The 22,297-nt window shown below is 43.4% G+C and overlaps 1 long non-coding RNA gene across 1 annotated transcript in view; it reads left to right on the top strand.

The window, feature by feature from the left end:
- Positions 1-22,056, top strand: part of LOC132005575 (uncharacterized) — a 295,658-nt gene extending 273,602 nt beyond the window's left edge. Inside the window, exon 3 of the long non-coding RNA XR_009400837.1 lies at positions 21,987-22,056. This is a non-coding gene — a long non-coding RNA (uncharacterized LOC132005575). The remainder of the gene's footprint in view (positions 1-21,986) is intronic.
- The last annotated feature ends 241 nt before the right edge of the window (positions 22,057-22,297 follow it).

Here is a 22,297-nt window from a genome sequence, read left to right as displayed (position 1 = left end):
GTAAAGATCCAAAGCTGACTATGAGTTCTCCAGGGAGCGGAAGGGAGTATAGAACAGACATGGGATGGTGTCCCATGAGAAGAGCAGATACAGACTCAGAGAAGTTTCTTGCAGCCAGGGCGAGGCCTTTGAGCTGCAAAGGGGGCAACAGTGTAAAGAAGGGGTTCTCAGACTTGAATGTGCATCAGAAAACTCAAATTGCTGGGTCTTTCCCCTGCCCAGGGTTGCTGATGCACTGGGCCTGGGGAAGCATCTGAGAATTTGCCTTTCTGACAAGTCCCTGGGTGCCGCTAAAGCAGCTGGTGAGACAGGTGCATTTTGAGAACCTCCGTCTAAGGGAAGGTTGCAACACTTCAGGAGCTCCCGTGATGCTTAACACCAGCCTGGCCCTGAGGAGGGGGTCCACTGTTGCTCTGATTTTACAGATGAGAAAGAGACAACCTATGGGGCATGGATTGCATGGAGCACTGGGTATGGTGTATAAATACCTATGGTGTAGAAATCTTTGTCCCCAGACTCCAAAGATAGCAGATGCTGGTATTATCCGTGTTCTTTGAACTGGACTGTTCTGCCCTGACCACCACCGTGTCTCGGGCCATCCATGAGCTATGGATGGTGGAGCGACCATAAATGTGAAGACACTAGACCATCTTGCTGCTGTTTAATAAGTGGCATTTCTAAGGAAGCTATAGGGCAGATGCAGAGGGGTAAGGCAGTGAGCTACAGTTACCCCATCCCTTGCCCCTAAGGCCTGGGTAGAATTTTCCTGTGACGAGTCAAAGGAATGGATCCTGCCATCTGCACACCACTTCAGATGCAGAAGATCGCTAAGACAAATGTCGAAAGGGTCAATAACATGGTAAAAGCTGATTATCAGCTATTTAGTCTCTATTAAAGGTTTCACAAACAATTCGAGTTTCTTGGAGGAAAAGGAAAGTCACCACTTTAGCATAGGTACTTACTAATTGTGCACTATCCCCCCACACACATCGAGTGCAAAGTTAAATGTGCGTACCAGATGAGAGTTTATTTCTAGATGCCACATGAAAATAAGATTCATGTCAGTTTGTGTGCATAGGAAGTTCTCTGGCCTTAGCTGATCTTACAGCAAGAGATACCCACAAACCATGACAGACTGTGGACTCTTGACAAACAAACTGAGGGTTTTGGAGGGGAGGCAAGTGAGGGGTTGGGTGAGCCTGGTGGTGGTTATTAAGGAGGGCATGGATTGCATGGAACACTGGGTATGGTGTATAAACAATGAATTTTGGGTCACTGAAAAAAAAAAGAGAGAGATACCCAAATCTAGAAACACACCAGAGTTAAGAAATGCCCATTCTCATTTAATACTCTTGGTAATCTCACAAGAGAGGTATGGCATTGTCTCAGTTTTGTTGTATTCCAAGGATGGGACCACATCATACGTGAGAAGTATGGCACCCAACACACAAAGCACCTTCAGTAAGTGGTGGCTGATAATATAATTATTACTGGCCAGCGTTTTAGCTTCATCTCTCCCTACTGCTTAGTGGCCGTGATGATTTGGGCAGCAGTCGGTTTCTCTAAGTTTTAGGCCCTTTGTCTTTTTATTTATTTATTTATTTATTTATTTATTTATTTGACAGATCACAAGTAGGCAGAGAGGCAGGCAGAGAGAGAGGAGGAAGCAGGCTCCCTGCTGAGCAGAGAGCCCGATGCAGGGCTCGATCCCAGGACCCCGAGATCATGACCTGAGCCAAAGGCAGAAGCTTTAACCCACTGAGCCACCCAGGTGCCCATAGGCCCTTTGTCTTTATAATGGAAAGAATGGGTGGATAGACTAGTTCAGAGGTTTCAAAACATTTCTGATTTTGCCAGAAGAGTCTTGTGTTCAAACAAAATCATATGTGGGAATGGATAAAAGTGGAGATTTTCTGGCTGGTTTAAATAAACTCTCAGACTTTATTGAAAGTCTCGGGCTGTTTGACTTAATATCTCAGAGCCTTAGTTTTGTCTTCTGAAACATGGGGCTGTTGACAGCACTGACCTCTAGGGTTGTCGCTAAGAGAGCATGTGCAGAGCGTTAGCTCACACAAATGGCCCACGTCTGCCCTCTCCAGTCTCTCCTGTTTAGAAAGGCCTCACTCTGACCCGCCCATCCTTGGGGCCGACTCACAACCACTGGAAAGATGCTCTCTAACACCACTTCTGCCTTGAGGGGTTCAAGAGTGATGACTGATGATGGGGCCTCTAGCAGGCAGACAAAGAGCGTGTGCTCACAAGCGCTCAGAGCTCCCATCAGACAGAATGGTAGGCTCAGTGAAGGCTACAAATCAATGGGCTTTTCAATATGCCCAATACGTTTCCATCAAGATCCATCCCACCAGTGTGAGTCTTAGTAATAGCGAGATAGGGGTGCTTTAAGGGGAGTGGGCCAGGCAGAGGGGATGGAAGTGCACAGGATTCTTTGTACAAGCATTTTTAGAACCTGGGGGTCTTTTTCCTGCCCCAGAAGCTCAATTTATTGAGCTGAGTCAAATTACTGTACATCCTGACAGAGTCCTCACTGCCATTGATCAGCGCTGAAACTCTCCTCCGCATTACATCACCATTTCAAGAAAGAGCATGTTCTCAGAAATATGTGTGATCTGGGAATGACCCCTGGGCTGCATCCTGCCCACTTGGAGAGAGGGGCATTCTGGGAAATTGGCAATCGATGGGCCAGAGACACACCTGAGCGCAGAGGGTGGTTCCTACCTGGGCTGCTCTCAGCCAGTGCCTGCCTGGCGAAGTGAGCCAGGCTCTGGCATCGATACGCCAGAGGAAGGTTCTTCACACTGAACCCAAGGATGAAAGGGATGAAGCCGAGCTTGGTCACGCTCTTTGGATTTTAAAATTGAGAATATTAACTTCTCAGCACCAGTTTAGATTGTATAAACGTTGTGCAGGCTTTGGCCCTTGTTTGATGTATATTGAATGCTGCTACTTAATGATGTTTTAAGGATGGGTGTGTGGTGTGTGCAGGCTATGTGTGTGTGTGTGTGTGTGTATCTGTGTGTGTGTGTGTGTGTTTCTGAATGGTCAAATGAACTGAGGATTTCTTAGAAAAAGGGGAAGGAAGAGGAGGAAGAGAAGAAGAAGTAGTAGTAGTAGTAGTAGTAGCAGTGGAGGAAGAAGAAGGAGGAGGAGCGAAAGAGGAGAAGAAGGGGAAGAAAAAGACTATGTCTTATCACTTTTTAAAATCACTAGTCCAAGAATGAGATCTTATTCCTATTAAGAGTTCAATAAATGTTTCCTAAAATTAGATTCAACTTTTAAATTAATTTTGTACTATAAAAGAAGTACAGACTAATTGGAAATTTTTTTAATAACCAGATAAGTATAAGATTAAAAAAAAGTTACCTGTTACCCCTTTCTTTCTCAATGTCCATATATTGCCTTGAGGAAACCTCTATTGGAAAGCTCTGTAATGTGTATCTATCCATATATTTTATCCTATATGTATATGTAAACGTATATAAGCATATGCAATTGTTCATTTACATTTTTTTAAGATTTTATTTATTTATTTGACAGAGATCACAAGTAGGCAGAGAGGCAGGCGGGGGTTGGGGGGAAGCAGGCTCCCCGCTGAGCAGAGGGCTCGATCCCAGGACCCTGGGATCATGACCTGAGCTGAAGACAGAGGCTTTAACCCACTGAGCCACCCAGGTGCCCCCATATTTACATTTCTTAAACAGAATCATGTTATATACACCATTTCTCAATTTTTTTTTTCATTTAACAATACCTGACTTGAAGTTGGACAGAATCCCTATCAGATTTCAAGTGAAGGGAAGGGAAGTCCTTATGAGCTGTCAGTGAAATTGAACACAGGAGAAAAGCCAGTGTCGGTGCTACAAAGGGAAAGCAGGAAATCAAAACCCAAAATGTGAAACAAAATAAAGGAAGAGACCAGGGAAGAGACAGTACCAGGTGTAAGTGCGGTGAGCATCAGACGAAGAATCTACAGTCAAGTGTGACCAGCAGCCTTTGGCGGAGGCTGACGAGAGAGACAATAATGGGAGGCAGCTGTTCTCCAAAGGCGGCCCCCCCAGTGAGCCCCATGTTCTGGCTCTCAACCCCCAGTGTAGTCCCTTCCATGTTGAATCTGGGCTGGCCCACACTCCTATTGAACGATGGGATGCAGAGGAAGCAAGGCAGTGTTGGTTCCAGCCCAGCCTCTAAGAAGACTGACAGCTTCTGCTTCTTACTTCTTGAAATGTGCACTCCTGGGAGCCTTGAGACACTGTGTGAGAAGTCTGGCTCCTCAGTGAGAGAGACCACAGGGTGAAGACCACTTGGTAAGGACACATGGAAAGGAACAGCCTGCAGAAGGGAAGAGCCATCCCATGACCCTGTCTTCAGATGAGTGCAGCCCCAGCCACCAGCTGACCGCAACTACGGGAGGGACCCCCAGTGGGACCAGCCCAAGATCCCCCCAGATGAGCCCAGTCAACCCACAGACAGAGAAGTAATGAAGGGCTGTTCTTTTAAGGCACTGCATTTGGGGGATAGTTTGCTTCACACCAACAGAGAACTGAATACAGAGGTAATGTCCTGAGTAATGTGTTCATTGCAAACCCAGATGCCTGTTCAGGAAATAAGGACATTTGTGGGGAAAGGCCACTCCAAGTAAGGCTCTTGCACATCACCTGAGTCTTGAACTTGCTCACTTCTGTGATCAGCGTCATGTGTCTTTAACTGAACTTGACTTTGGAATTCCTTTGCAAGAATAGTAAAAGGAGGTCTCTGATTTTTTTTCCCAGTGTTACTGTCATAAATCCCTGGCCAGTGTTCCTTCTACTGAGGGTAGAAATAGGCCTGTGTCTTCTGAAATGGAGATATATGCCAGGAAAAGACAAGTAAGCAGACTCAATCCATGGGTGTTTAGTAATTAGATATCAAAAAGGGTTGGGGGGGGGTGAAGAAGAAAAGCATCAAGGCAATCTAGAATATCTCTAGATATTCTGAAGAATACAATAATTTGCAAGCAGATTACTTGTTTGCCCCTCTAGGACACTGGTTGACATAATTAGTTAATTCCTGGGAAGGGTTATGTGTGTGTTCTTTATTAATTGACATTTTCCTTTAACAAGGAACATAAGGACCAGAAAAAAATTGTCATTATCAGAGAGTAATAGGTTTTCTTTTGAGAAGCCCATGTGTTTAACGAGGATAGCATCTTTCATCCTGCAGCATTCCAAAGGTATTTAGAAACTTTATGGGGCTTGAAATGGAGCCACCTCTGGCATGAAACCCGGGAACACCTCTCACCATTTGAGGACAGGATGTGCAGAATGCCAACCGAAACTACCCAGAGCACGTAATTACCAGTTGGAATTATCAATTACCAACTGGAATGGATCCAGGCCCTGGGCTCAACTCTTGTGACAAACATCAAGGGCTATTTAAAGACCACACACAGTCTGACATCTTTGGCCTCCTCACCATCTGGGACCCCAGAGCAGAGAGTGCATTAAATAGATTAAGTCTCCCCTGATGGCTGATGTCAAGTTCTGACTCAGACAGGAGAGGCCTCAGAATCAGCCACGTGAACCGTGTTTGCCCCTGTGGAGCACCTGGGCTTGGGTGCCAGCAGTGAGCTTTGAAGAGAAGAGGGCTCTAAAATCCCTCGTGCAGTCTCCTTTATCTGTTCTACCCCAGGACGCTGCCATAGCAAGCCAGCCAGGCACCTGGAATTATGGAGAATTACCTATGTGCACAGAGATGCAGGGATGTTGAAGGATGAGCAGAACAACTTGAGAGATAGAAAGAGATCTAGTGTGTAACTCACACGGGTGGCTTGTGTGTCAATGTGCATCTAAGTATGATCAGGAATACCCATGAGTTGGGGATTTACTTCTGAGTTCATATATTGACTGTGCCTATGTGGTTTTGAGTTCATTTTTTTGTTTTGTTTTGTTTTTTGTTTTTTTAGTTTTATTTATTTGTTCAATGGAGAGCTATTGCCAGACAGCAACGACACAAAGCAGACCCAAAATAAATAAGACTCAGTTCTCTGAAGCATGTAGTCAAGTAATAGGCAAGAGAAGCAATCAGGCAATTATGATCCATTGTGATAAAAGTGTAAAGCAGTTCATTTTGCAAGTGAGTTTCTTAGTGTGAATGCCTCTGTGCATCAGAGTTGTGTCAGAACATGAAAATCTACAATATGGTGTGTTTGGAAGGTAACAGAAGTTTTCCAAGTGGCTGAGGAACATTTGGTGCCATTGGAGCCCTTTACGGTGAAGTCAGGGTCATGAATGGACCCTCAGAGATGTGCAGGGGTGGTGGGACAGGAAGTCCTGCACACAATCCCAGACAGCAAATTTTCTGGCCATGGGAACTCCATCTCTCCCCATGGCTAAGGCAGGGTGGACAGTGCATTTTGTGTCCAGAACAGAGGGAATGGCATGTTTGTTACCGAGAGTTAGACTGTGGCATGAAGAAATGAAGTGCTCTGTGTGTGTGTGAGTGTGTGTGTGTTTCCTCTTCTGGTCCTCAAGTGGCTTTTGGGGTCCCACAATAGTTTTTCTTCCTCTGAAAAACCTGGGAATATGAGTTTTGGCAGGCTTCTGCCACTGTTGTTTGGGTTAAGTAGATCATGTAGGAAAAGAGAAAAGAAGGAAATAGAAGTCCATGCTTATGTCATGCCACCTGCTCCCAGGTGCTAAACTGAGCAAGTTCCAGAATGTTCTAGATGCAGAGAGGAGAAGGGTACTCATCCCATGCAATGGGTGGCTTAGAGTATGATTCTCTTACAAACCCCAGCTCTTTCAGAGGCTTCTAGAGTGAAGTTCTGAAGCAAAGCTTGATAGCCTTTAGAGAAATCCTCTGAGGCTCACAACTGATTTCCCGTGGCTATTTCCTTTTTCTTGGGGGAGGACTCCTTTTAATGCCACCTCTTCAGGGATCCCTTCCTAGAGTAGATGTCCCTGCTCCCGTCAGTCTCTTCATTGTAGGCATTTCCTCCCCAGGAATTACGATAGACAACTTTTAAAGCAGTTAACTTTTGCTTTCCTCTTCTTTGTCTCCTTCCAGTGCTAGGACAGCTTCCTAAAGAGCAGGGTTAATCCTTCTTGTTCACTCCTGGATCACCAGCATCTAGTCTGGATATGTAGTCTGTTCTCAATAACTGTTGGCAGGGTTGATTGTCCATTAATACTAGGATTTATCAAGCCCTGGGAAGAATCTCAAATCTACAAAATTAAGTGGTTATTTGTAATGCACATGCACAAACACGCGCACATCCCAGAAACATCTGCGTCTTCATTTTTTCTCTCTTTTTTTTTTTTGGTCAACTTCCTGAACCTAGCACACCCAGAATCTGCTCTTCCCGAAAAGCAGGATCATCAATATTCAGCCTGGTTTATCTCCACCTGGGAAGATCATGTTGGCCCAAAGGCCCCCACCATCTTGTGGGAAGAGCAGCCTTCTCTGGATGAATGGCAGGAAGCCCACAGGCCGGGGGTCGGGAAGGGGTGGAGAAGGAGGAGACGGAAAAGGAAACAGTCCCCCCCATTCGTGCCACTGAAAGACTGATGGGTGCATCTCCCAGACATTGATAACATCTGCTTGGCCATTAAAATTGACAGAGCTTGTCACAGCCAGGCTGCAACTCCAGCAGGAGGAGCGAATGGGAGCATTTGGGAAGGGCACATACTAGCAGTGCTGGAGGCATGGGCTGTTGGGACACAGTGGTTTTCCAAGGCAGCGGGGCCTGCCCAGACATGCAGCCCTCACACCATGCTGGGGCATGCACGTGGAGCAGCCCACTTGTGATGAAATTGGACCTCGCAGAGCCCCGAGGAATCAGAGAGCTGCTCCATGAGCCCTTAGTTATGTGGCAATTGGATTTCATTTTTATTTGTCAGATTGTGTTGGTGTTCTGATTTCACTCAGTGCTAAAGCGAATATTGCAACATCCATTCGTGAATACCTAAAAAAAATTAGGATGTCTATAGGATATATATATATCCTGCACACAGAGCATGTGTATATCCATATATTTCTTCTCTTCATAAAGCTGTGGCTGGCACACTGTGAAATAGTTGATGGGTAGGATTGCCGCATTTAGAAAATAGAAACTCAGGGCACTCACTAGGTATAAAAGTATGTTTCAAACACTGCATGGGACATACTTAACGAACATTTTTGTTTTTGTTTTCTGAAATCAGAGTTTAACTGGGCATCCTGTATTTTATCTGGCACATCATTTATAGGTGTATTCATTTCTGAAGGATGCTGTAGCAAATTGCTACACCCTAGGTGGCTTGAACTCACAGAAATCTCTTCTCTCACAGTTCTGAAGGCCAAAAGTCTGAAACCCAAGTGTCAGCAGGGTTGTGCCCCCACTGGGACTCTAAGAAGAATCTTCCCTTGCCTCTTCTAGCTTCTGGTGGTGAGCAGCAATCCTTGGCTTATGGGTACCTCACTCCAATCTCTGCCTCTCCTCTCTGGTCACATGAGCTCTCCCTTGTGTGTCCCTTCTCTGTCTTCTGTCTACTCCTGAGAACATAAGTCATACTGAATGGCAGGATGTACCCTCCTCTAGAATAACCACACTTTAATGATTATATCTTCAGTGACCTAATTTTTCAAGAACTTCTGAGATACTGGGGGTAAGGACTTAAACACATCTTTTCGGGAGATGTAATTTATCCCATGACGTGGGTTTATCTTAATTATAATTTTTAGGATAACTTCATTCTGGGTCATTATGAAGGATGCTCTTTAACATCTGAGAAACTGAGTCCCATTGGAGTAAATAACTTAGTCAAGGTTTACACAACTACAAGGAGGTCTTGGTCCCAACCCAGGCAGCTCCGGCAAAGAGCTTGTTCTGGCAGTTGCTACTCAGTAGGGACTCTAGAGAGGTGAGTTGTACCCAACATGAGGAATGAGAACTCAGAGCTTTGGCCTCTGGTCAGAACAGACTCCGTGTGGCCTGGCTATGGGTCAGTCCCTAGCCCTCTTTGGCTCAGGGTCCTGATGTCAAAAATGAAAAGATTTTGCTAGAGCCGCTGTGCTGTCCACCCCAGAAACCATAGCCATGTGTAGCAAAGGGGCACCTGAAGTGGGCCAATTGGAGTGGAGATTGCTTACATGTCAAACACACCCTGGGTTTCAAATACACACTCCAAACAAAGCAAAAGAACTCATCAGTAATTCTTTAATATTGACCATGTATTGAATTAAAAGTAATTTGGATATGTGGGGTTAAATAAAGCATCTTGGTCCACAGATTTATTTTTGCTTTTTTAAAATGTCATACTATAAAAATATTTTTCAGTCATTATTTTTATTAATGTTTCTTCTTTCATATCATTGAAATATGTTATGCATGGCTCATGCTGGCTTTGATCATTAAATCTCAGGTCATGTGTTTGCTTTTTTAAAAAAGTTGTTTGTCTTTAACTTTGGAAGCCTTCATTCAGGCACCACATAGGGTATACTAAAAAAATTAGTTTCATTTATGTAATCATGTGCTTATTCAACAAATATTTTTTGAACATGTCCCAGGCAGCATGCACTGCTCTGGGAACTGGGGATTAAATGGTACACAACAGATTTGACATCTATTCTCCCCTCTGGGAGCTTGCATTCTCAGAGATGGTAGGGACAGAATGTAAACAAGCAAACAAATTAAATATACATTTAACTTGAATACAAAAGTGAAGTTTTATGTGTGGTTAAGTTCCAGAAAAGAAATAGGCAGGATAATGAATTAAGAGAACAGCATAGAGACCCTGCTTTAAGGCTAGAGAAAACCTCTCTAAGGGAGAGCACTTGCGTGGTGCCCTGAAATCTCTGGGGAAAGGTCTTGAGTCCCTTGTAAGTGTCCCTTTTTCTGCGTTCCCCTGACCCCAGACACAGACCAACTTGGGCTACATTCTTAATTCCATTCTGTCACTTCTAAGGGCAAGGATAATAGCTTCCTAAGGGGAAGGATAATAGTTCCCTCTTCAAAGTGAAGCTGTGCGGAACCAGGGAATAGTCCAATAATGCCTTCAAGCCTATGGGTCTTAGCTCAGTGCTTTGGTTGTGTGTGTGTGTGTTTATGTGTGTGTGTGTGTGTGTGTGTGTGTGTGTGTATGTGTGTGAGTGTGATGAGGCTTGGCACCTGCTGTACTGTGGGAGTGGGGTTTCTCATACAGTAGACCCATCAGTAGCAGACATGTTAATGCCGTGTTACCAGTTTTCCCATTTAAAGAAATGGGCCAAGAAAGGATTGATACTGAGCCTGAAAGGAGAGAATGAATGGCTGCAGAGAACCATCGGAGGAACCGAAAGAAAGGTCCTTTCTCGTGAGACAAAATACAAAAAAAAAACAAAGACAGAGTTGGGGAGGACCAAGTTGGTGGGGCAAGCAGAGGGAGAGGAGAGAGAAGAAATTAGAGAAGAGGGAGATGGTGAGATGGTCCGTCAGAGGGTAAACCAGTGTTCTTTCCTTCACATCCTTGGAAGTTTGATTTAGTCTTGAACTGTCTGGTCAGGTCTCAGAGCCTCGAGATGCCCTAGAAGTCACAGCTGCTGCAGATGATGATAAAGTCATGGGTGGCCTGCATCATACTCTGTGTAGACGTTCCACTGTCCAGGAGGAGGCACAGGCTCAGCACTGTGATCAGAATAGGGGAGCTGCCTAGATGGAACCTTTGCCAGATATTCTTGTTTCCACAAAGAAGAGTAGTTTGTCTGGGCTTGAAATGCATTAATTTACCCTGCTTATGCTTGGGGGTGGGCTGGGGTTCCACTCTAAGCTCTCCTTACCCCAGACTCCTATAGGGGAGCAGTGTTTGGTACAAGGGAACTTGAGCTCTCTTTCCAGAACACTGGAATAGAAACTCACCCTGTAAGTGGGTTTTGTATGACCTTTACCAGCTCTTTGTTTTATTGGGTTTTGTATGACCTTTGCAAGCCCTTTGTCTTCTCCACCACTGCTGTGTTCCACTGGGGAAGGGACCAAGACCACAAAATGTAAAGTCTGGGCAAGGTGCTGAATGTATCAATCTGTTATGATTGGACAAGCAGTATGATGTGTATTTCTTATTTTCTTTTTAAGAAAATCATTTGATTCTTTTAGTGGAGAGGAATTGAATAGAGTCAGGTTTAACCTTATTATACCACTGATATATTTTCAGTCTTTAACTCTGATATGAGAAGCAAATAAAACCGTGAATAGAAGGGAAGTTGGAAAGAAAAAAACAAAAAACATGAACATTTGATTGATGGTAGGGGAAGGAATAAGAACGTTTTAACCTGGAACAATTGCTCAATATTTATTTGAAGCCCTAAGATACAACATTTATATGGAGAGATAATAACATAACAAACCAACTCAGACTATTAAAATATTATTTTGAATATAAATTTGTGATTTTGAATATGTAAAAGCATAATTGGATCAAATAAAAATGTAATAAATGACTGCATTTAAAAATTTTAACTATAAAAATACTGTAAGAACATGAAAACTCATTTTAAGAAAAAAGCAACTGCCCACTCTCTCACCATCCTAATAGACCTGCTTCCATTTTTTTTTTTTTGCAAATTCCTTTCTATCTGTGTCTACACATGTATATTTACATATTGTAATTATAGTACAAGTCTTATTTTTATTTATAGATCTTCCATCCATCTGTCTTCAGAGTCATAATAAACATCACATCTTAGCTTACTCACATGTTCCTTGGGGAAATATCTAAGTACCCCCACTCCCTCACTTGGTCAATACTCACTCTTTAATCACAAAAGGGCCATCCTTCTCAACACTGATTGGTGTTTTGTGTGTGTCTTCAATATCTCTTTCCTTCTGCAGAAACAGAAGTTCCTTAATGTCTCATTTTCTTGCTCACTGCTATATCCCTAACCCATAGTAAGTGCTAATTAACTATTTCTTAAATACACAGTACATAATAGCTACATGTTATCTCATTGTGTTCATGTTGCAATATTCCTGACTCATACCACTGTCTTGTCCATTAATTTGCTTCAGATGCATTTCTTGAATAAAATATAAGTGTAATAAACTTCATTATGCACCTAATTTTTTTATATTCCATTTATTTCCTTAAAGTATAAATTAACAGGCCAATGTTTTTTGGTGCCTGATGTATCTGTCTGTTATTCCAAAAGGGCTAGACCCATTTATAAACAATGTGTGAGTATCAAAAGGTAAAACAATTTTAACCATTTGTGATTATAAGTTAAATACAGATAGCATAATCAACTTCAAAATACTAAAAATTATAAAGAAGACACTTTATAACATCCACCAGGACATTACACAAAGATGACCCCAATGAAATTTTCCTTTTAAGTCGGTTTCATGTGTATGCATTTATTTTTTAAAATTTCATTTATGTATTTTTGAGAGAGAGAAAGAGAATGCGTGTGCGTGTGTGCACACAATTTGGGTTGGAGAACAGAGGGAAAGAATCTTCAAGCAGACTCCCACCCGAGTATGGAGCCCAAACCAGGGCTTGGTCCCACCACCCTGAGATCATGATCTGAGCTGAAACCAAGAGCTGGACACTTAACTGACTGAGTTACCCAGGCACCCCAGATTTCATAGCTATTAATGTGGTGGTTCAACCTTCATTTTTAAAAAAAATTGTTGGAGTCCTTACAAGCTGATATTACTAATACTTGTTACTATTATCTTTTAAAGTTTCTTTTTCTACTAAATTCTCTTTTTAATAATTTTTTTATTATGCTACGTTAGTCACCATACAGTACATCATTAATGTTTGATGTAGTGTTGCATGATTCATTGTTTACATATAACACCCAGTGCTCCATGCAATATGTGCCCTCTTTAATATCCTTCACTGGGCTCACTCATTCCGCCACCCCGCTCCCCTCTAAAACCACAAGTTTGGTTCCCAGAGTCTGTAGTCTCTCATGGTTCATCTCCTGGTCTTATCCTCCCCTCTTCATTTTCCCCTTCCTTCTCCTAATGTCTTCCATCCTATTCCTTATGTTCCACAAATAAGTAAAATCAGATGATAATTGTCTTTCTCTGTTGACTTATTTCACTCAGCATAATCTCCTCCAGTTCCATCCATGTCAATGCAATTGTTAGATATTCATCCTTTCTGATGGCTGAGTAATATTGCAGTGTATATATGGACCCCATCTTCTATATCCATTCATCTGTTGAAAGGCATCTCAGCGCCTTCCACATTTTGGCTATTGTGGACATTGCTGCTATGAGCAATATATATAATAATATATATATATATAGCTATTTATATATATTATATATATTATATGTATTATATATATATATTATATTTATATTATATATATAATATAAATATAATATATATATATATAATATATATAAATTCTGATTTACATAGTTGAATACTCTGCTCCCATCCCTTCCATTTGCATTACACAAAGATAATTTTTTATTTTTATTTTTATTTTATTTTTATTTTTTCAGTGTTCCAAGATTCAGTGTTTATGCACCACACCCAGTGCTCCATGCAATACATGCCCTCCTTAATACCCACCACCAGGCTCACCTATCCCACCACCCCCCCTTCCCTCCAAAACCCTCAGTTTGTTTCTCAGAGACCACAGTCTCTCATGCCTCATCTCCCCCTCTGATTTCCCCCAATTAACTTTTCTTTTTCTTTTCCTAATGTTCTTTATGTTGTTCCTTATGCTCCACAAGTAAGTGAAACCATATGATAATTGACTCTCCCTGCTTGACTTATTTCACTCAGCATAATCTCCTCCAGTCTTGTCCATGTTGTTACAAAAATTGGATATCCATCCTTTCTGATGGAGGTATAATATTCCACTGTATATATGGACCATATCTTCTTTATCCATTTGTCTGTTGACAGGCATCTTGGCTCTTTCAACAGTTTGGTGATTGTGGCCATTGCTGCTATGAACATTGGGGTACAGATGGCCCTCCTTTTCACTACATCAGTATCTTTGGAGTAGATACCCAGTAGTGCAATTTCAGGGTCATAAGGAAGATCTATTTTTAATTTCTTAAGGAATCTCCACACTGCTTTCCAAAGTGGTTGCACCAACTTGCATTCCCACCAACAGTTTAAGAGGGTTCACCTTTCTCCACATCCTCTCCAACAACTGTTGTTTACTGTCTTATTAATTTTGCCCATTCTACCTGGGGAAAGATAATTTTTAGTTATCCTGACCACTTAGTTCTCATGGCTGTATATAACTTCATTGTATGGATAAGTCATAATTTAATAGTATCCTACTATCCAAAGATTTTTTTCCTGTCACTTCTTATTTTATAGGTACTGTAACAATGAGAGGATTTTGTATATGCAGTTGATTCCCATTATTCTTGGTAGTTATATTGTCTAAAGTCATCATGAATGCTGAATTAGTGAATACTGAACAACTGCTCCTAGGGAAAATGCAGGTTTAGGTTCCTGCGAGCCTCTGGTCATGTTTTCATCAACTGATTAATACATAACCATCAGGCTATTTAGCATACACTATTGATTCAATAACATTGAATTCACAGAAAACTGCACAATAACTCAGGCCTGAGTGAAGCTAATCTAGTATTTTTGCTCTCAGGAACTCTAGATAGCACTTCAGTTATATGCTTAGGGGACATTTTAAACAGCAAAATCACCAATAAAAAAAGCACAAAAATGTGAAAAATGAAACAAATAGACTGTGAAAAGGACAATGTTTACAGGATGAGTGAAATAAAGAGGCAGAGCAACACCTTGTTTGACCTTACTGGGAACATGTGCATCAAAAAACTCAAATATTTTGCTGCTTCACACTTGTCTACGGATGACCACAAAAGCACTGCAAGGACTGATTTTGGAGTTACAAATACATTTTAGGAAATATGGAATGTGTGAATAATGAGGATTATCTGTACATGTTAGGGGTACCATTACATATGTCCTTGGCATAATAAACATGAACTGAAGTCTAATGCTCACATTCTTTGAGAGGGCTGGAAAGGCTATTTGATAGCCATCCAACCAGGAAAATATGAAGAAGATCTGGTCTGGGGCATTTTATCTAGAAAAGTAGAGGTTAGAGAGGATCTTTTGCCATGATTAGCTTCAAAGTCCTCATTAGCCAGCTCCTTTTAGCACAGTCTGACCTGGTTTCCAGTCCCTGATATGTCACTCCTTATTCGAGCGACCCTAGGTCAGTTCCTCACCTCTCTGAGTTTTTTCATCTGTAAATGGGGTAATATTAGAATTTACCTCAAGAGGTTGTTGCAAAGAATGTAAGTAAATGTAGAGGGTGGGAGTCATGGTCAGATTCCTCTCTTCATGGGAAGAGAGGAAAATCTTCAAGACTAGCATTCTTCAGAGTCAAGCATAATGATAGGGAGTGTCGTTCTCCTGAAGGATAGATGTGAGCCAGTAAGGGAAGTCCCCATATTTTACCATTCACAACTGCCCAAGGGAATCTATAATTAAGATTTTTGTTTCAAAATCCATGCAGTTTTCAACCACCCGAGAAAGGACAAAAATCCATAGTGAACATTTAAGGATCAAAAAGTTACCAAAAGATCCTCATTTTGTCTCAAAGCAAGTCTCATTATCAGTTGGCTTCAATTCAACCTTGGACGTCTTTGATTTTATCTCAGATCACCAAGTGATATATTCTCTTTGTCCTCAGTGATGTGTCATCTAAAAAATCAACTGCAAACGTAAGGCGATATGGTGGAAAGATCAGTAGGTTTTGAGCTGTACCAACCTAAGTCTGACTTACTACTTCTTTCTCTTACTCTCTGTGACTTTCCAGCCAATTACATTCTTCCCCTAAGATTTGCTTTTTCCACCTGGAAAATGGCTCTGAATGATGAATAGTTCATATTTTTGTTGTAGATGTTGGTCAAGCTATTTGTAAAGGACCTCACCTGGTGAGTAACATCTCTTGGTACTAAATAACCACGGCTCCGGTTAGAGTACCTGTGTGCATTGTTTGTGCATTATTAAAAGTTACATTACTTTTGATCCTTATAAATATCCTGTAGCTTTCCTGGGCATCAGTTCACATCTCCATTTTGCTTCCTCTTTTCCGATCTTTTCTTCCTGACAGAAAATAGGACTACCTGTATCGCAGGACAGTATCTTTACTTAGAATCTGAACCTACAGCAAGAAGCAAAATATGTTGGTGTTTTAGAATAGGCATTGCATTGACTTCTACTTCCTTGAAATCTATTTCAAAAATCCTGATGGGAAGCAAGACACTAATGGAATGATGGTGGAAGGATAGCACATGCAACTGTTATAAAATGATGAGTGTTCCGGGGCCAAACTGGAACCAAATAAAAAGGAAAAAATACTCCTGCCCACTTTTTTCTCAAAATCAAGGGAGTTCTTCAATGTAATTATTACAAGCTCCCCATCCCAAATACTTCTAACTTAATATCCTATTGCAGATACTCTATTGAAAACTAGAGTTAGGGTTTTTTTTCTTCTTAAAGAGAGACAAGTCATTTTTGTTCGTTAATAATGTAACAATTCCAAATTTGAGTTAGACATTTTAATATGCTATAAAATAATATATATGTGTGTATCATTTTTCCTTATTTACATATATGCATACATATGTTATGCACATATGGACTTTTGCTCAGAGAGACATAAAGATTTGTCTGAGGGAGGAAAACTAGTTACTCTTGATGCTGGGGTTCTTTGATAATGAAGTGATTGTTCTTACTATTTATATGTTCAATTTTATTCTCCTTAAAAAAAAAGATGGGAGGGGCAGAGAATCAATGTACTCTCAGTTTCCTGACCGTGATACTTTACTGGAATTAAACAAAATATGAAAAGGGGAGAACCAGGTGAGAGAACCAGATATAACATCCAGAATCTCTGTGTTATTTCTTAAAACCACATAGTGGGGTTACAATTTTCTCAAAATAAGGGTATAAAAAGGGATATGGAAAAAGAAAGAAGGAGAAAAGAGGAGACAGGGAAGAGGGTGGCTCTCAGTTCAGCCAGCACACCCTTGAACTCTATGCTCTGCTTCAAGAACTCACCCACAATCACCCACAACACCCACACCCAACGTGTGGCCCACGTCTTCACCACTTTCAGATTTGAGCTCAACTATTACGTCCCTAGAGCCATCCGCCCGAGCCCTTCAGTCCTTCAGACCTTTCCTGTTGAGCAATCTCATGGTTCTCCCTGTCCCCAGCCTGCTCTGGGACGCCCACATACTTTAAACTAGAGAATTTACTGTCAGCTAGTGAGTCAGCCTCTTCTCCCAGCGAGGATCTGAACTCTTGAGACAGGGGCTATTTCTCCACCACCCCGATTCTTATCGCCTGGGTTGGGCCCAGTACTCAGCACGTGATGTGTATTTAATAAAGAGTTAATAGAAGTGATCATTTATTTATTGCTTAGCAAATTCATGCTTTTGTAAAAATTTTGGGAAGGCTGTCCTATAACACTGATTTTTAAAAACTTAAATTTTTGTTGACTTCCCAAGAATGGTGAGAGTAGCCTCTCCTGTCTAATTACGTATTGTCTGCAGAAAATGGCATCAAACTCCTGAATGCTACATCACACGGCCTCTTCAGCCATGGACCCTGGTCCCAGTCCACCTTTCCACCTTGCCCCCTCCCTCACATACTGATGCCAGGTTCCCCCCTCTGCCCAGTATGACAATCTTGTCTGGGTCTTTGTTTCTTTGTAACCCTGCTCCCTGCATGACTGTTCTTACACGTGTCTGTTCTCTATCACTCATGCTTTAGGCTCCAGCTGAAATGTCGGTTCCTGTTTTACTGACACATTCCATAGTATTCCATAATACACTGCCCTTCTTGGTAATAATGATGATGGCACATGCAATTTCATCTCCCACGTCTGTCATTTGCACTAGGCGGGGGACTGTCTGTCTCACCCACTGCTTGGAGGCATGTATCCAGCCCAGAGCTGGCCCCCAAAACAGTGCAACACGCCGTATTGGTTAAAGCATGAGCATGATCCTTTCTGTGTGGGTGGGATGCACGGCTGTCATTTTCAACTCATCTTGCTGGTCCTCTGCACCCATAAAGTATTCTCTCTCCTGATCCTGTGACCCATGAACCAGGTGACTGCCATCACCTGGAGCCTATGGTTTCATTCTTGCTGTGGTCCACAGCCCCAGTCCTCTACCTAGGCTTGTATCTGTACAAGGTCCGAGCCCATATTCTGTAAATCTTGGCAACAACAACACCTGCAAATGTATCTGGTATCCAAGAGGGTTTCGATTAACGTATGGCAAGGGAACCAAGGTTCCTCCTGCATATATTCTCTGACAGTTATGATTGTACAGGGTAACGAGATGTTACTATTATTGAATTTACTTCCCTGTGAGTGGTCTCACTTGTGTGAGACCCATGGCTTGAGTGAAGCAGACTCCACAGTTATCCCTGTGCATCAGACCCACTGGGGAACCCAGTGTAGAGGCAGAGTCAACTGGTGTGACAGGAACCTCGACAACAGTGTGTCACAAAAGATCCCCAAGTGGTTGGGGATCCCCAAGTGGTTGGTTCTAATGCACACTTGGGATTGAGAACATTGGCCCAGGAAGGAGTTGGAATTCAGCACTAAGTCAACAAAATGAGCTAAACTTCTTTGAAGGATTCTGCAGAAAGTCAGACACCAGGAGTAACAGCGCAGACACCAGGGTGTACCAGGTGGATTTGAAATGGAGACACAGATAAGTGGTCTGAAAGGATTTCCAAGACTCGAGGGTTCTGGGAGGGTTGGGGTGTGGAGTCCGTGGCTCAGCCAGGGGTGGGGAGGAAGCGGCATCAGAGATGGGGGACCAGGCTGGTGTCATGCGCGGGGCTCCCCGTTTTCCTACTCCCTAGCTACTCCTCCTGTCTGACTGCCCAAGAAGGGTCTGTCTCCCCTGCCGGGGTTGTGGTAAGACTGGAGGAGAAGTTCTGTGAGGACTGCTTTGTGGCTAGTGAGGGCAGCCCCTGGGGGGCCTTGCTCTAGGGGAGCTGGGGAAAGGGGAAAGAGGGGGAGTTTTTTAAAAAGGAAAAGGGAGATGGAGAGGAAGGGGAGAATGGGAAGAAGGCTTTGCAGGTTTAGAAGGGGAGGATTCAGAGTAGCTGTGCATTTAGGTGCAAGGAATGGTGAGAGACAGCATTTTTAGGAAAGGTTGTTCCTGCGCTGGGTTCTCTTTGGTCTTGTTCAGAAGACCAGTGAGAGGATTCCAGCTTCTTTCTTTTTAGCTCTTCTCCCTTGCTCGGCCGGGCTTCTTGGAAACGAGATTTCCTGCAGCACTGTGCCATGGGGAAGCCCAGTGTGTGTGTGTGTGTGTGTTGCCTGTGTGTCTGCATCTAAGTGTGTGTGTGTGTGTGTGTGTGTGTCTGTGTGTCTGTGTGTCTACTAATCTAGGCAGTAAATTCAGACTGTGCTCCGTCTGGACCCAGACTGCTGAGATTTGCATGCTGACAATAGTGCTCCCCACCCCTGCAACCTCCGAGAGTTACTCACCCCTCCTGTGACTCAGTTTACTCATTGGCAAAATGGGGACCATCCCAGTACCTGCCTCCTGGGACTGCTATGAGGCTTACACAAGGGAATACAGAGTGGTGCCAGGCACACTGCAAACACTCACACACTTAAATATCAGGTACCAGCACGTCCTCACCAGTCAGCAACTCTGGGCACAGACTCCTGTCTTCTCTAGCACCCTGTCCCTTTACAGACCAGCTCCCCTGTTTGCCAGGGACAAAGAGGCTTCCTGGACTCCTCAGTTTAAAACTGGGCTGTTCCAGGCACACAGGAGCTAGTGGCCACCCCGTCTGTCATCCTCCCCCCCATCCCAACCCATTTCAAAGTCTGTGTACAGCAAACACCAGAGTATTATTGGTTCTCCGAGTCAAGAAATTGCCTGACTCCTGGGATAATTATTTAACTCTTCTTGCGCTGTCTTTGTACTGAGTATTTGGGCGATCCATTGCCTAATGCCTTCCCAGAATGAGCATGATCAGGTCCAGAAGAGAAACTGGAAAGGGAGGAGAGTCAGGGAGGGGGGCTGAGGACATGCAAGGGGTGACTCAGCTCTGAGTCTGGGGGCTCTGTCACGACAGGCTCAACTTGCCCTGGAACACCCATGCCCCAACACCGTGCCCCGCCCCGAGCTGTGAGTCAGCCAGGATAAGGCACTCCAAATGCCACTCCATGAAGGGCTTTCAAGGGCCAGGCCCAGCCCCTCCTGCCATCTTCCCAGGAGGAGAGGGGCACCTCCCAGGAGAGGGGCAGGAGCCAGGAAGCCAACTTGAAGCTGGCAGAGGTCACACACTGCACCTGCTTCCTGCTGGTCACCCTCTGTAGATGCCTGAGCTCAGTCTCCAGAGCAAGGGGCCTTGACCGTGTCTGTTGCATCCTAAGCAAAGTGGGTGCACTCGACACCCAGCTTTTGGGAGGGGATCCTCCCAGTTTCGGTTATTTCCAGGCCAAATTCTTCTAAGTGAAAATGTGGTTGGGAAGCTTCCAGGCTCATCTCCCCAGGGAATAAAGAAATGCTATCCTTGTGGGGGGGGGGGGGGGAAGAGAGAGAGAAAGAAAGAAATGTTCTCATTATGATGGTATCACTGCCACCGCTTCCCATGATTCCCTGTCCTTCCCTAAGCACCCCCTACCCCCTGCATGCCCTGCTCTTTATTTGCTTCCTACCAGCCAGTCCTTGAAATGGCCCTGGGAAATTGTTGTTCCTATCCACACCTAATATTTACATCATTCACACAAGATGAAGTTAAGACTCTGGGAGGGTCTAGAACCTGGGCAAAGCCACAGGGTTATGACTGGCAAGTCCTAGACACCTAGGCCCATCTCCAAATCCTGCCTCTCCCAGGCCACCCCACCCTGAGCATGCGCCTGACGCACCTCATGCCTGGTCTTTAGCCAGAAAAAAATATGGAGCGCTGGACAAGAGGTTGGATTCAGAGGCAGTATGAAAAGAAAGGAATTTAAACATGCAGATAAATAGTACTTTAAAAAACTTATTCACGGGGCTCCAAGGAGGCCCAGTTGGTTAAGCATCTGACTCCTGATTTCGGCTCAGGTCATGGTCTCGGGGACAGGAGCTCGAGCCCCAAGCTGGGCTCTGCACTGAGTGTGGAGCCTGCTTAAGATTCTCTCTCCCTCTTTCTCTCTGCCCCTGCATACCCACCCCCACACATGTGATCTCGCAAATAAATAGATGAACAAACAAACAAACAAATAAATAACTTGTTCATGGATTCGCAGTGCCTTCCCCTGTTTCCGTCTGAGTTTCTCGCTCGTGTCGATGTAGATCTCAGCTCCAACGGCCATTCCCGTGCATTTCTCAGCACCTCTTGGGCCCGCACATCCTGTTCAGGGAGCTTTCTGGGTTCCTTGGGTACATTTGCCAAAACACACTCAGTCCTACATCGGTCTGCATGTCTGTCAATTCAGTGTTTTAAATGTATTTGAATTAATCCACGTGATTGTTCTTTTTTTAAAATTTTATTTATTTGAGAGAGAGAGAGAGAGAGCATGAGAGGGAGAAGGTGAGAGGGAGAAGCAGATTCCCCATGGAGCTGGGAGCCTGATACCGGACTTGATCCTGGGACTCTGGGATCATGACCTGAGCCTAAGGCAGTGGCTTAACCAACTGAACCACCCAGGTGCCACCACGATTATTCTTAACAGAGAAACCAAACCCGAGTAATACTCTATTGCACGTTTGAAAGTTTTGGAGAGAATAGATCTTAAGAGTTTTCACTGTAAGGAAAAAAAAGTTTGTAACTAAGTGTGATGACCAAAGTTAACTAGACTGATTGAGATCATTTTGCAGTGTATACAAATATTGAATCAATACATCATACACCTGAAACTAATGTAACTTTGCAACTCATTTTACTGAAACCTTTAAAAATCCAGTTGTGTTATCTGCTTGCAAAATATACTTTATAGTCTGAATTCCTTGTACTGACTTGTCTCCCCTTCTCTTCCAGACCTCCTCTGTTCGCTCTCTCGGGAACCGTGGGGAACTCTCTGGTGTCTGTGCCTTCCCCTCTGGCTGGGCGTCCTTCTGCCCCTCCTCGTCTGCAATCTCTTCCTCACCTCTCAAACCACAGCTCCAGTGGCCCCTTCCTAAGAGGGCTTCCCTGAGCTCCCTGGGTGCTGACTATACCTGTCACAGAACTTTGCAGTAACTCAAACACAGTTCTCAGCATGCTTGTCTGCCAGGGTTTCTAAGCAGAAGGGCAAATGAGAGTTATTTGGGATTCTGATAAAAAATAATAATAATAATAATAATAAATAA

The sequence above is a fragment of the Mustela nigripes genome, chromosome 17, assembly GCF_022355385.1.
Source record: "Mustela nigripes isolate SB6536 chromosome 17, MUSNIG.SB6536, whole genome shotgun sequence".
NCBI classification, from domain to species: Eukaryota; Metazoa; Chordata; class Mammalia; order Carnivora; family Mustelidae; genus Mustela; species Mustela nigripes.
This window is presented reverse-complemented; position numbering and strand designations above follow the sequence as displayed.